Source organism: Bos grunniens, chromosome 28 (assembly GCF_055505025.1).
Source record: "Bos grunniens cultivar Pamir isolate PY7600 chromosome 28, Bosgru_T2T1.0, whole genome shotgun sequence".
NCBI classification, from domain to species: domain Eukaryota; kingdom Metazoa; phylum Chordata; class Mammalia; order Artiodactyla; family Bovidae; genus Bos; species Bos grunniens.
Window position 1 is genome coordinate 40,724,647 of NC_141192.1, and position 10,677 is coordinate 40,735,323.

At 42.7% G+C, this 10,677-nt stretch overlaps 1 pseudogene; it reads right to left on the bottom strand.

Annotated features, from left to right (window-relative positions):
• LOC147343191 (protein TALPID3 pseudogene) overlaps window positions 1-10,515 on the bottom strand; it is a 45,387-nt pseudogene extending 34,872 nt beyond the window's left edge.
• Window positions 10,516-10,677: the final 162 nt, after the last annotated feature.

Sequence of the window (10,677 nt, forward strand, 5' to 3'; positions counted from 1 at the left end):
GGATTCCTCACCCTTGGAAACTGTGAGATAACACATGATTTTTAAGCCACAGTGAGTTTGGGGTGATTTGTTTTGCAGCCACAGGTAACTAATACATGTGTCTCCAGTTCCCAATAGCAGCTTCTTCCTTTGCTATTAGCAGACTTGATAAGGCCTGGGCTCTGGATTCTTTAACCCTTGTCACTCCTTCCCTGGGGACAGAAGTGGTGTCTGCTCTTGTTAATTACTATGCTGCCTCCCTCTGCTCTGTTTAGGTTTTCAGATCACTGCTGGGAGGGATTGCGGGCAGGAGGAGAAGGGGACGACAGAGGATGAGATGGCTGGATGGCATCACTGACTCGATGGACGTGAGTCTAAGTGAACTCCGGGAGTTGGTGATGGACAGGGAGGCCTGGCGTGCTGCGATTCATGGGGTTGCAAAGAGTCGGACACGACTGAGCAACTGAACTGAACTGAACTGAATCTCCGGTATAGTGTCCCACCCTGGATAGTCTTTGTCTTTCTAGGTGAATCCTGACTAAAAAGGGTACAGCTCCCATGTGTGGAGAAATGCCTCCCTTTTGCATCCATGAGGCTACTTTTTTTTTTTTTTTAATGTATGCATTTATTTATTTTGGGGCTGTGATGGCTCTTGGTTGCTGTGCAGGGTTTTCTCCAGTTGTAGAGGGCGGAGGCTGCTCTTCCTTGCAGTGTGAAGGCTTTTCACAGCAGTGGCTTCTCTTGCTGTAGAGCATGAGCTTGGGGCCATGTGGGCTCAGTAGCTGTGGTGCATGGGCTTAGTTGCTCCATGGCATGTGGGATCTTCCTGGACCAAGGATTGAACCCGTGTCTCCTCCACTGGCAGGAGGATTCTTTACCACTGAACTACGAGGGAAGCCAATCCATGAGGCCTTTTCTCTTTCCATTAAAATCAGAGGCTTGAAGGGGCTGGGCTAGGCTTTGTATCCCTGTAGGACTGAGTCCCATGGTGTTCAGCACCAAAAGCAGGTAGGTAGTGGCAGAAAAACTAGGTACTCTTTCATACCTACTTTCCTGTTTATAATTTCATGATCTTTCTGTTAAAGGGAGCACCCAAATTTATTTAAGCTTTCATCTGCCAATCTGGGTCTGCCCCACTGCTTCAAATACATTGGATACCAAAACTGTTGAAGGCCTAAAGAAACTATTTAATCCAATTAAAACAGCACTTTAATCAAGAAAAAAACCTAGAATAATTGTTTTACTGTCACTTCCCAAAATCTTTCAGTCTTTTTTCATTTTCCTCTTTTCACCACGGCTTTCAGTGTCTATTTTCATGTGAGTTGGTCTTAAAAAGAAGCACATCACAACATAAAAATCAATAGGATTAACCTTTGTTGTAAGGGATAAACTCATATACTTAGTCATTTTCTTTGGATAACCAAAATTATAGGCTTTTGCTCAGAGAAGCAGATTGATAAACCTTCTTATTTGTCATTTAGCAAGTCTGATTTGCAGCTAAAGTCTCTTTCCTTTAGGGATAGGTGGGTAACTAATAAAATAAGAAAGAGTGAGAGTCAACCCTGCTCCCTGGAAAAAATAGGAGTCACTGTAGGAGAAATTTCCCTGTGACAATTACTTTCTTAGTGACAGACTAGGCCAGGAGATACTGTAAGTATTGAGTCCAGTACTTTGACAGAGAAGATTTTTGCAGGCACAGGCCAGCAGCAGATTGACACAGATCAATACTTATGAAAATAATAATGAAAACATACCACATTAAAATTTATTAAGAAAAAACAGTATTTTAAATTGCCAAAAAAGAAAATGACTATAAAGTTTCTTGTCAGTCTTGAAATTGTTTCCTGGAGCAACCAGGAAACCTTTGTAGTTTTCATTTAGACTTTCAGATTCTGTAATCTATGACTCCTTTGCCCAGAAATAGCTTCCTCTCCACCCAATCATTAAAATGAAATAAAAATGTTTGCATAATCTATCTGCAACTGTTTTAATTTGTAGAAAATAAAGTCTCAAGAAGGCAAACTCAACTGTTTTGAATCTTTGGTTTTTAGAAATGTCCTGCCTTCAATATGCTTTAGCAGAATAAATGCAGAAGCACAAACTAATTGTATTTAGAAAGTGGCATTATGTTGAAGAATCAGGAATATTCCCCTTCTGTAATTGAGCAGAAACCACTCAGAGCAGAGTAGCTTCTGCTAAACTGGAAGGATTGCTTAAATCCTATCCCTTCCTTATAGACTCTTACAAGGTAAGAGCCAGGAGGAATCTTAGAGATTATTAATTCCCCCTGCATTGTTGGCAGCCTCCTGGCTCAGTGCTCAAACCTCCTGGCTCCCAGTTCAATGAGAGAAGTAATTTCATTGCCTGCAAATGTGGTTATAGGCAAGGTTGACTCAGTGGCTGTTATTTTCCCTTGGAGGCAAATTGGAGACTCCAGGTAGGAGAGCCTCCGTTTTCAATGTTTGGGTAGTAGGACCTGTCTTACTTGAATGATAGAAGCTCTGCCATGAAGAACAATAATCGTGGGAGTGAAAATGGTCACAGATGAATCATTGGATTGCAACAAAGATGAAAAATATTGTCATATTCTCTACGATGTCCAAACAATTCCTAAGCTGGAAGCCAGATTGCAGTCTCTTTCTTTGATGTGCTTTATTGTCTTTTTAATGAGCCATATCTATTTTGCTACTTATAATGGGATAAACTCTAAGAGCAACTACAAAAAGAAAAAGACATCATATCCTAGGTCTTATTTCCTTTAGAAAGAACCAAAAAAGCTTAGTTATCCAAGTTGTATGTTCTTAAGGATGGTGGAAAATCAGGTTGCTATTGTTGTTGAGTTGCTAAGTTGTGTCTAATTCTTTGTGATCCTATGGATGTAGCCCACCAGGCTTCTCTGTCCTCCACTATCTCTCAGAATTTGCTCAAAAGCATATCCATTGAATTGGTGATGCTATCTAACCATCTCGTCCTCTGCCGCCCCCTTCTCCTTTTGCCTGAGATCTTTCCTAGCATCAGGGTCTTTTCCAGTGAGTTGGCTCTTTGCATCAGATGGCTAAAGTATTAAAGAGTCAGCTTCAGAATCAGTCCCTCTAATGAATATTCAGGGCTGATTTTCTTTAGAGGTGACTGGTTTGATCCCCTTGCAGTCCAGGGGACTCTCAATCGTCTTCTCCAGTGCCACAATTTGAAAGCATCAGTTCTTTGGCACTCATGCTTCCTTATGGTTCAACTCTCACGTCTGTACATGACTACTGGGAAAACCCATAGCTTTGACTATATGGACCCTTATTGGCAAAGTGGTGTCTCTGCTTTTTAACACGTCTAGGTTTGTCGTAGCTTTCCTTCTAAGGAGCAAGCAAACGTGGAAAAGCAGGTTAAATTTCTATAAATACAAAACAGTACAATCTGCAAACAGCAGTAGAAATAAAATATAGATTCTCTTAAACTAAAATAGGGCTTCCCTATAAAGTTCAATAACTCTGTTAGTAGAAACCCTGACTGAAAATTTTAAGAACAAGAGGTTATGCTAAGGTTTCTAGGTTTATTTTTGTTTGTTTGTTTAAAAAAGTACTCATTCAGATTGAAATCACTGAATGGATTTATGGTATTTAAATTTAAGGAGGGTTGAAAATTATAGCCATGCCATATAGATGGGGTTATACAGGACTCAGAGAATTAAGACTAAAAACATTTTCTCATCTCTGTCAATTAAATTTGATTTTTCTTGCTTCCTTTCCAGCCAGAGTGCAAAAATGGATGAAATGATAAAAAAGAAAAGAAAAATATATAACCTTAGTGAAACAACAATTTCAGATAGAAAACCAACTTAAAATCTTTAGGTAGTAAATGTCAATTCAGGTTCAGGAGATGTCATCTTAAAGAGTATAAGATTTCTTTTTACATTATCTCAAAACTGGAAAATATTTCCCTGGATTTGGTTTAAGAATAACCTTGATATATTATAACCTTGAGTGGAAGCTGGTGGTGAAGTTAAAATACAGGAAACTATTGCCTTGATCAGAGTTAAGGAGTGAATAGGCGGTGAATCAGTGAAAACTGGAGAAAAGTGACAGCTAAAAAGAACTGGGAAAGGCATCTTAATCCAAAACAGGCTTCTTCCCCACCTGGTTAAGTATCTGGTATTTTCGGGAGCTGACTTTCACATGTGTCTCTTCCTGACTGCTGGAGTAGATTCAAATTCCAGAAAGTATCCTATTTAAAATAAATACTAATATACTTATTTTCTCTTCCACTAGTGACTGAGCTCTAGCTAATTTCTCTTTGGAACCATAGTACCTGGCACCATGCTTGGCATAGAATAACACACCAAGACTGCTTGATGGATGGATGAGTGGGTGGATAAATGGGGAAAATGAGTGAATAGACATTTATTCAAGGGACCTTGTCATATGCCCTATCCTCTTGGGGTTTTACAGACCCAAACTAGATACGAGCCAATTTCACCTGTGAAATGGACCTGTGGCATGGCACCTCTCCCCCCAGGAAGGTCCTCAAGGTATAACAAGAGTTCAACACATACTGACTTGATCAGTGACAATGCTAAGGAGCGATTCTCTCATCTCCAAAAAAACAAATAAGAAACCAGAGCACTGATATTTCTTTACAGGGAAGAGGGGAAACAGACAGTTTGTAATGACTGATCTCAGTGACTTAACTATATGTTTACAATCGCTACAGATGCCCTTTCCTTGCTGGTGTCTCCCCCCTGTACACAGTGACATCCCCTCTACCGGATCCGCTCTTTGTAACCATGAATTGGGACTAAAGTGCCAGCAAATTTGATTTTATTGTTCTGCATGAACACCAGTCAATTTTCCAAGTGGGGCTACTAAAGATGATAATTGTATGTTGTCTAATCTTGTCTGGATGTGTCCCCTCTAGTGGTTTCCCGCTGGTAAACCACTGAAAACATCAAAGGATCAGAACAAGAGCAAATGAAATGTAATGCCGTCTGTTCTTTGAGCCAATGTGAGCCTCCTGTTTGAAAAGATCACTAATGTGTATACAGACGTATGGAGAGGCATACATAGAGGTATAATTTTTTCCCTCTAGGGCAGGATTTACTCAGGGAGTATACTGAGTAATAGCCAATAGAAGGTATGGTAATAAATGATCAGATTGCACTTTTGGGGCACTTGACTGACTATCTGGATTGTTAGATGTTGTATTTTACCTGTCCTGGTGCTGAAAGGTTTGAGGAATTCCTTCCTTTCCAGGGGAACCCAGGCTACCAGAGCTGGTCATTAGTGGATAATTACCAGAAATCAGAAACCATCTTGAACAACACGTTAATGTAAAAAGTCTCATCTGAGACTTGTTTTTGTGCTTTATCTCATATAACTTGTCTTTTGGGAGGAAACAATCATAGTTTATTATTGATGACTTGTGCTGTTGCATGGAGAAGAGATGAGGAAAATGAACCTAATATGTGACCCTATGGAGAAGGCGATGACACCCCACTCCAGTACTCTTGCCTGGAAAATCCCATGGATGGAGGAGCCTGGTAGGCTGCAGTCCATGGGGTCGCTAAGAGTCGGACACGGCTGAGCGACTTCACTTTCACTTTTCACTTTCATGCATTGGAGAAGGAAATGGCAACCCACTCCAGTGTTCTTGCCTGGAGAATCCCAGGGACGGGGGAGCCTGGTGGGCTGTCGTCTCTGGGGTCGCACAGAGTCGGACATGACTGAAGCGACTTAGCAGCAGCATGTGACCCTAAAGCAATTGCTTTCTGTTATGAGAATGGAGTTAGAGAGCACATTTTATCATAATTACTCGCCCACATACACCTTCAACGCTCGCTCTTCACATCCTGCTCCTCTCATTGCCTATGGGAAACAGTCAAGTAGATAATGGAGAGAAATGACCATGTTTAAAACATAGCAAGATCATGCAAAAAGTGGGGTTCTGGCCCTAAGTATTCAAAAGACAGAAAGCTCACTTACAGACATACCTTATTTTACCAGGGTTCACTTTACTGTGCTTCTCAGATGCTGTGTTTTTCGCAAACTGAGGATTGGCGGCAGCTCTGTGTCCTGCACGCCTGTCAGCACTATTTTCCCAGCAGCAGTTGTTCACTTCGTGGTTTGGTAACTATTGCACCATTCCAAACTTGTTCATTATTATTCTCCTTGTTATAGTGACCTGTGATCAGGGATCTCTGATGCTGTTCAGAAGATGGTTAGTGTTTTTAGCAACAAAGTATTTTTTCCTTAAGGTGTGGACCTTGTTGTTTTAGACATAATGCTATTGCACACTTAATAGACTCTGTAGAGGGTAAATGTAACTTTTACATAAAATAACTGGGAAATCAAAAAAGTCATGTGACTTGCTTTATTGCCCTATTTGCTTTATTACCATGGTTGGGAATGAACCCTACAGTGTCTCCAAGGCGTGACTGTATATTTTCAAGGTTTTACACCCTCAGAAGGGCAAAAACATATGAGTCCTGCCTCCCTCCGTATTGTATTCTCAAAGCAATACCATACGCTCATAGCATTCTCCAAAGCTCCCTGAACAGAGGCCAAGTTATAAGACTGATTTATCTCCATCACTTATCAAATGCAGTTAGAGACACAAGACATAGATTGTACCTGTTACAATAATAACCAAGAGTTTGAGATAATATCTACAAAATCCAGTGACACACACACTCAGTTTGGACATGACTGAAGATTCCCTAGATTGGGTTCAGGTATGAAAAGGGCCATGTTCACAGCGATCATTTGTCTTCCTTGGGTTTTCACTCCCATCTGCTAATACAGAATACCACCTCTGCTAAATTACCGGCTGACTCACATGTTTCTGAGCATCTTTGAGGTTGAGTCTTAAGTACATATGACTGATTCTATCTTGTATCTTCCACCAAGTGTACTGTGGCTTCCCTTACCGGGTAAAGCCACACAGCCAGACACCGCCACCTGAATGAGTCCTTTTCATCCTCTTCCTCCCGGCCCAGCCCTTGGTACCCTGTTGCTGCTTCTGTTACCTCCTGCAGGGCACTGCTTCAGATGTGCCACTGCTGTTTGCCTTTTTTTGTTTTGTTTTGCTTTGGGGGTTTTTTGCTTGTTTGTTTTTGGTCGTGTTGGGTCTTTGTTGCAGCGTGGAGGCTTCTCTTGCTGTGCTGCAGGGACTTCTCTTTGTAGTACTCAGGCTCAGCAGTTGTGGCACATGAGCTGAGTTGCTCTGCAGCAAGTGGGATCTTAGTTCCCTGACCAGGGATTGAACCTGAGTCCCTTGCATTGGGAGGCAGTCTCTTAACCACTGGACCACCAAGGAAGTCCCACCAGTGCTGTTTGGAGACCAGGGATGAATCTAGGGACAATCTTAGTGTGTTGGGTCACACTGTAATAGAAGAAAACAAGTGCAGCTTGCTTGTGCCACATTGGATTTCAAATGATAATTTTAAAGTGTAATGCTATTTCTCCCTAGAATACAGTATGGAAATATGGAGGTGGGTTCCAAGATAAATTGATACGGGTGATAGCCATCATTTTATCCTAAAATACACTCTTCCCTTGGACTCTGAGGTTCTATAAGTGGCTAAATGTGTCATTTTCCCTTGGATGAACTAGTTCCCAGCAGGCGCATTCAAACCTCTGGAGAGTCAATACATCCCCCTTGGGGCTATCTTCTCATTCAACAGATGCACCACTAGAGACCTGTCTGGGGCTCCGGCTGGGATCTTTGGTAACAGCTCTTAGGAATTCAGATGTAGATCAGGCCGTGACAGAGCATTCCAGGGAGGAGACGATCAAGGCCCTAGACACTCATTGCATGCACAGAGTTTCCATTCTAGGGGGGAAGAGAAAGGCCACGAACACAAGGATGCAGGGGGAGGTTTGTGATGGGCCAGCTTGGGAGGCCACAGGAGACACAGTGTGACCTGACCTTACCTAATGCAGGGTCAAGGAGGGTCCTCCTGAGGGAGTGCTTTCTGAGACCTGAAGGATAGACAGCTGTTAACTAGACCAAGGCAGCACGAAAAGCCTGCTGGGGGCTCTGAGGTCAAGTGTGAGGAGCAGAATGAACTGAGAGGTGCTTGGTAGAGAACAAGGTGAGAGGGGGCCAGATCAAGGAAGTAAGGTTTTATTTTAGTTTAATTTTGAAAATTATTGAAATACAGTTGATTTGCAAGGTTGTGTTAGTTTCAGTTATATAGCAAAGTGATTCAGATATATTTATATTATACTTGTAAATATCTATATATAAATATATAGATATATACACACATATTATGCGTGCATGCTCAGTCACTCAGTCACATCTGAATCTTTGTGGCCCTATGAACTGCAGCCACCAGTGGAGTCTGTCCATGGAATTTTCCAGGTACAAATACTGGAATGTGTTGCCATTTCCTTCTCTAGGATATGTACACATATATATTTTTTTCTTTTTTAATATTTATTTCTTTTTTTATTGAGAGGAGTTAAAGTTGTGTCTTGGGGGCAGTAGGAAGCCTCTAAATCTTTTTTTTTTAGGTTTTATTTTATATTGGAGTATAGTTGATTAGCAATGTTGTGTTAGTTTCAGGTGTACAGCAAATTTTTCCAAGTTCTTTCTCCATGTAGGTTATTACAGAATATTGAGCAGAGTTTCCTGTGCTATGCAGTAGGTCCTTGTTGGTTATCTGTTCTATATATCACAGTGTGTATGAGCAGGAAGGGGAGTGATGTGACTCGTGTGGATGAAAAACTGCAGCGGGGCAGATGGACTGGAGAAGAGGGACACAGGAGACAGGAAGACAGACTGCATAAGAGACTGTTGCTAGGGCCTTGGCAAGATATGATGGTGCAGAGGACAGGAGGGGCACATAGATGAGGGAGAGACTCAGGGGTAGAGTCGAAGGCCAAGTCATTGGCTGGATGAATGCATGAGACCGAAGAAGGAGTTCAGGGGAAGTCCCAGGTTTCTGACATGACAAATATGTGGGTGGAAGTGGCATTACTGAAACAGCGTCACAGGAAATAAGTGGTTGGTCATATGATGGTCATATTGGGAGTGTATTCTGTTTGAGGCCTATTTGATTTGGGGCCACCTTTGAGGCATGCAGACAGATGTTGACTTAGAGCTGAGGTTCATAAACCGCAGGAGGAGGGTAACTATAAACACTGTAAGGATGGGATTTCCTAGGCAGAGGGGAAGGGTAGGAAGTAACCCCATGGAGCATCAAACAGGAAGAGAATAGGAGCTTCAGAGGGTGTGAGGAGTGGGCAGAGGGAAGAGGGGTTTCAGGAGCAGGCGGCAAAGGTAAGCGTGTGAGAAAACATTGCCATGAGGGCCAGAAGCTCATGTTGGAGCCAGACTGTGGAAGATCTAAGTGTTAGTGAGGTAAGGGGTGGTGGCTCAGATGGTAAAGAATCCTCCTGTAATGCGGGAGACCCGGGTTCGATCCCTGGGTCCGGAAGATCCCCTGGAGAAGGGATTAGCAACCTAATCCAGTGTTCTTCATGGCTTAGCTGGTAAAGAATCTGCCTGCCATGCAGGAGACCTGGGTTCGATCCCTGGGTTGGCAAGATCCCCTGGAGAAGGGAAAGGCTACCCACTCCAGTATTCTGGCCTGGAGAATTCCATGGATTGTATAGTCCATGGGGTCACAAAGAGTCGGACACAACTGAGCGGCTTTCACTTTCACTTTCCAGTATGCTTGCTTGGAGAATCCCATGCACAGAGGACCCTGACAGGCTAGAGTCCATGAGGTTGCAAAGAAGTCAGCCACAACTGAGTGACTAAGCACGTGTGTGCACGCACACACACACACACACTGTGAGGGGAACTTGGACCTTATCCAGTAGGCACCACGTAGCTCAGGAAGGACTAGGGCCTGGAAATCTACATACTTAAAGTAATGTACATCCGGTGGTTAGAAAGTTGAGGGGTAGGAAACAAAGATCTCATTTAGGAGAGTTGTCTTGTGGAGAAAAGCACCTGGGGGAGGGGGTTACCCAGGGGGAAGGGTGACCAAGGAGCCTGGTGTGAGAGATCTTGGGGGAAACCAGAGTACTTCCACGTTGCAGGGAAGGGCAGAGATAGAGAGTGGTCCAAGGAGACCCTCCTGCGTCTGCTGTTTCACGGACTGTCAGCACTGCTGTCACAGATGTGAGGGCACAGCAGCCAGCCTTGGGGGAGACTGATGGACTTGGCTTTAGGTGTGTTGAGATGTGGGCAATGTTGCAAAATGCTGATGGAGGTTATCTGTAGGTGAATGAAAATGGTGCTGCTACTGGCCCTCTGCTCCATCACATCTCTGCCATTCTAGAAAGAAGTAAAATTTCACACTAGTCTAAGTTCATTCTCCACTTCCGATTTTACAATTTCTGGAAACATTGGATTTAGAAATACTATGGTGTTTTGATTTGGTTTTATTGTCTTTTGGGCCTTACTTTTTGATCTTAAAATATGGTCTTATTCTCTCCACATCAAAGATTGAAGGTTCAGATTTTGTGGCAAGAATTTACACGGTTTATTCTTGGCCACTCTTCTCGTATTTCCCTCCGTTGTCCCCTCACCCATTGTTCCCTTTATGTTCCTGTCTCTCTTCCCTTATTTTTTCTCTGTCTGCTTAGGTCTCTCCCAAGGATGTTCAAGTGCAGCTATTCTTGGCCTAAATGCCACAGAGAACTGAAGGTCAGAATGGAGAAGCACACCTTTTTAATTTCCTGGGAAGCAGAAAGC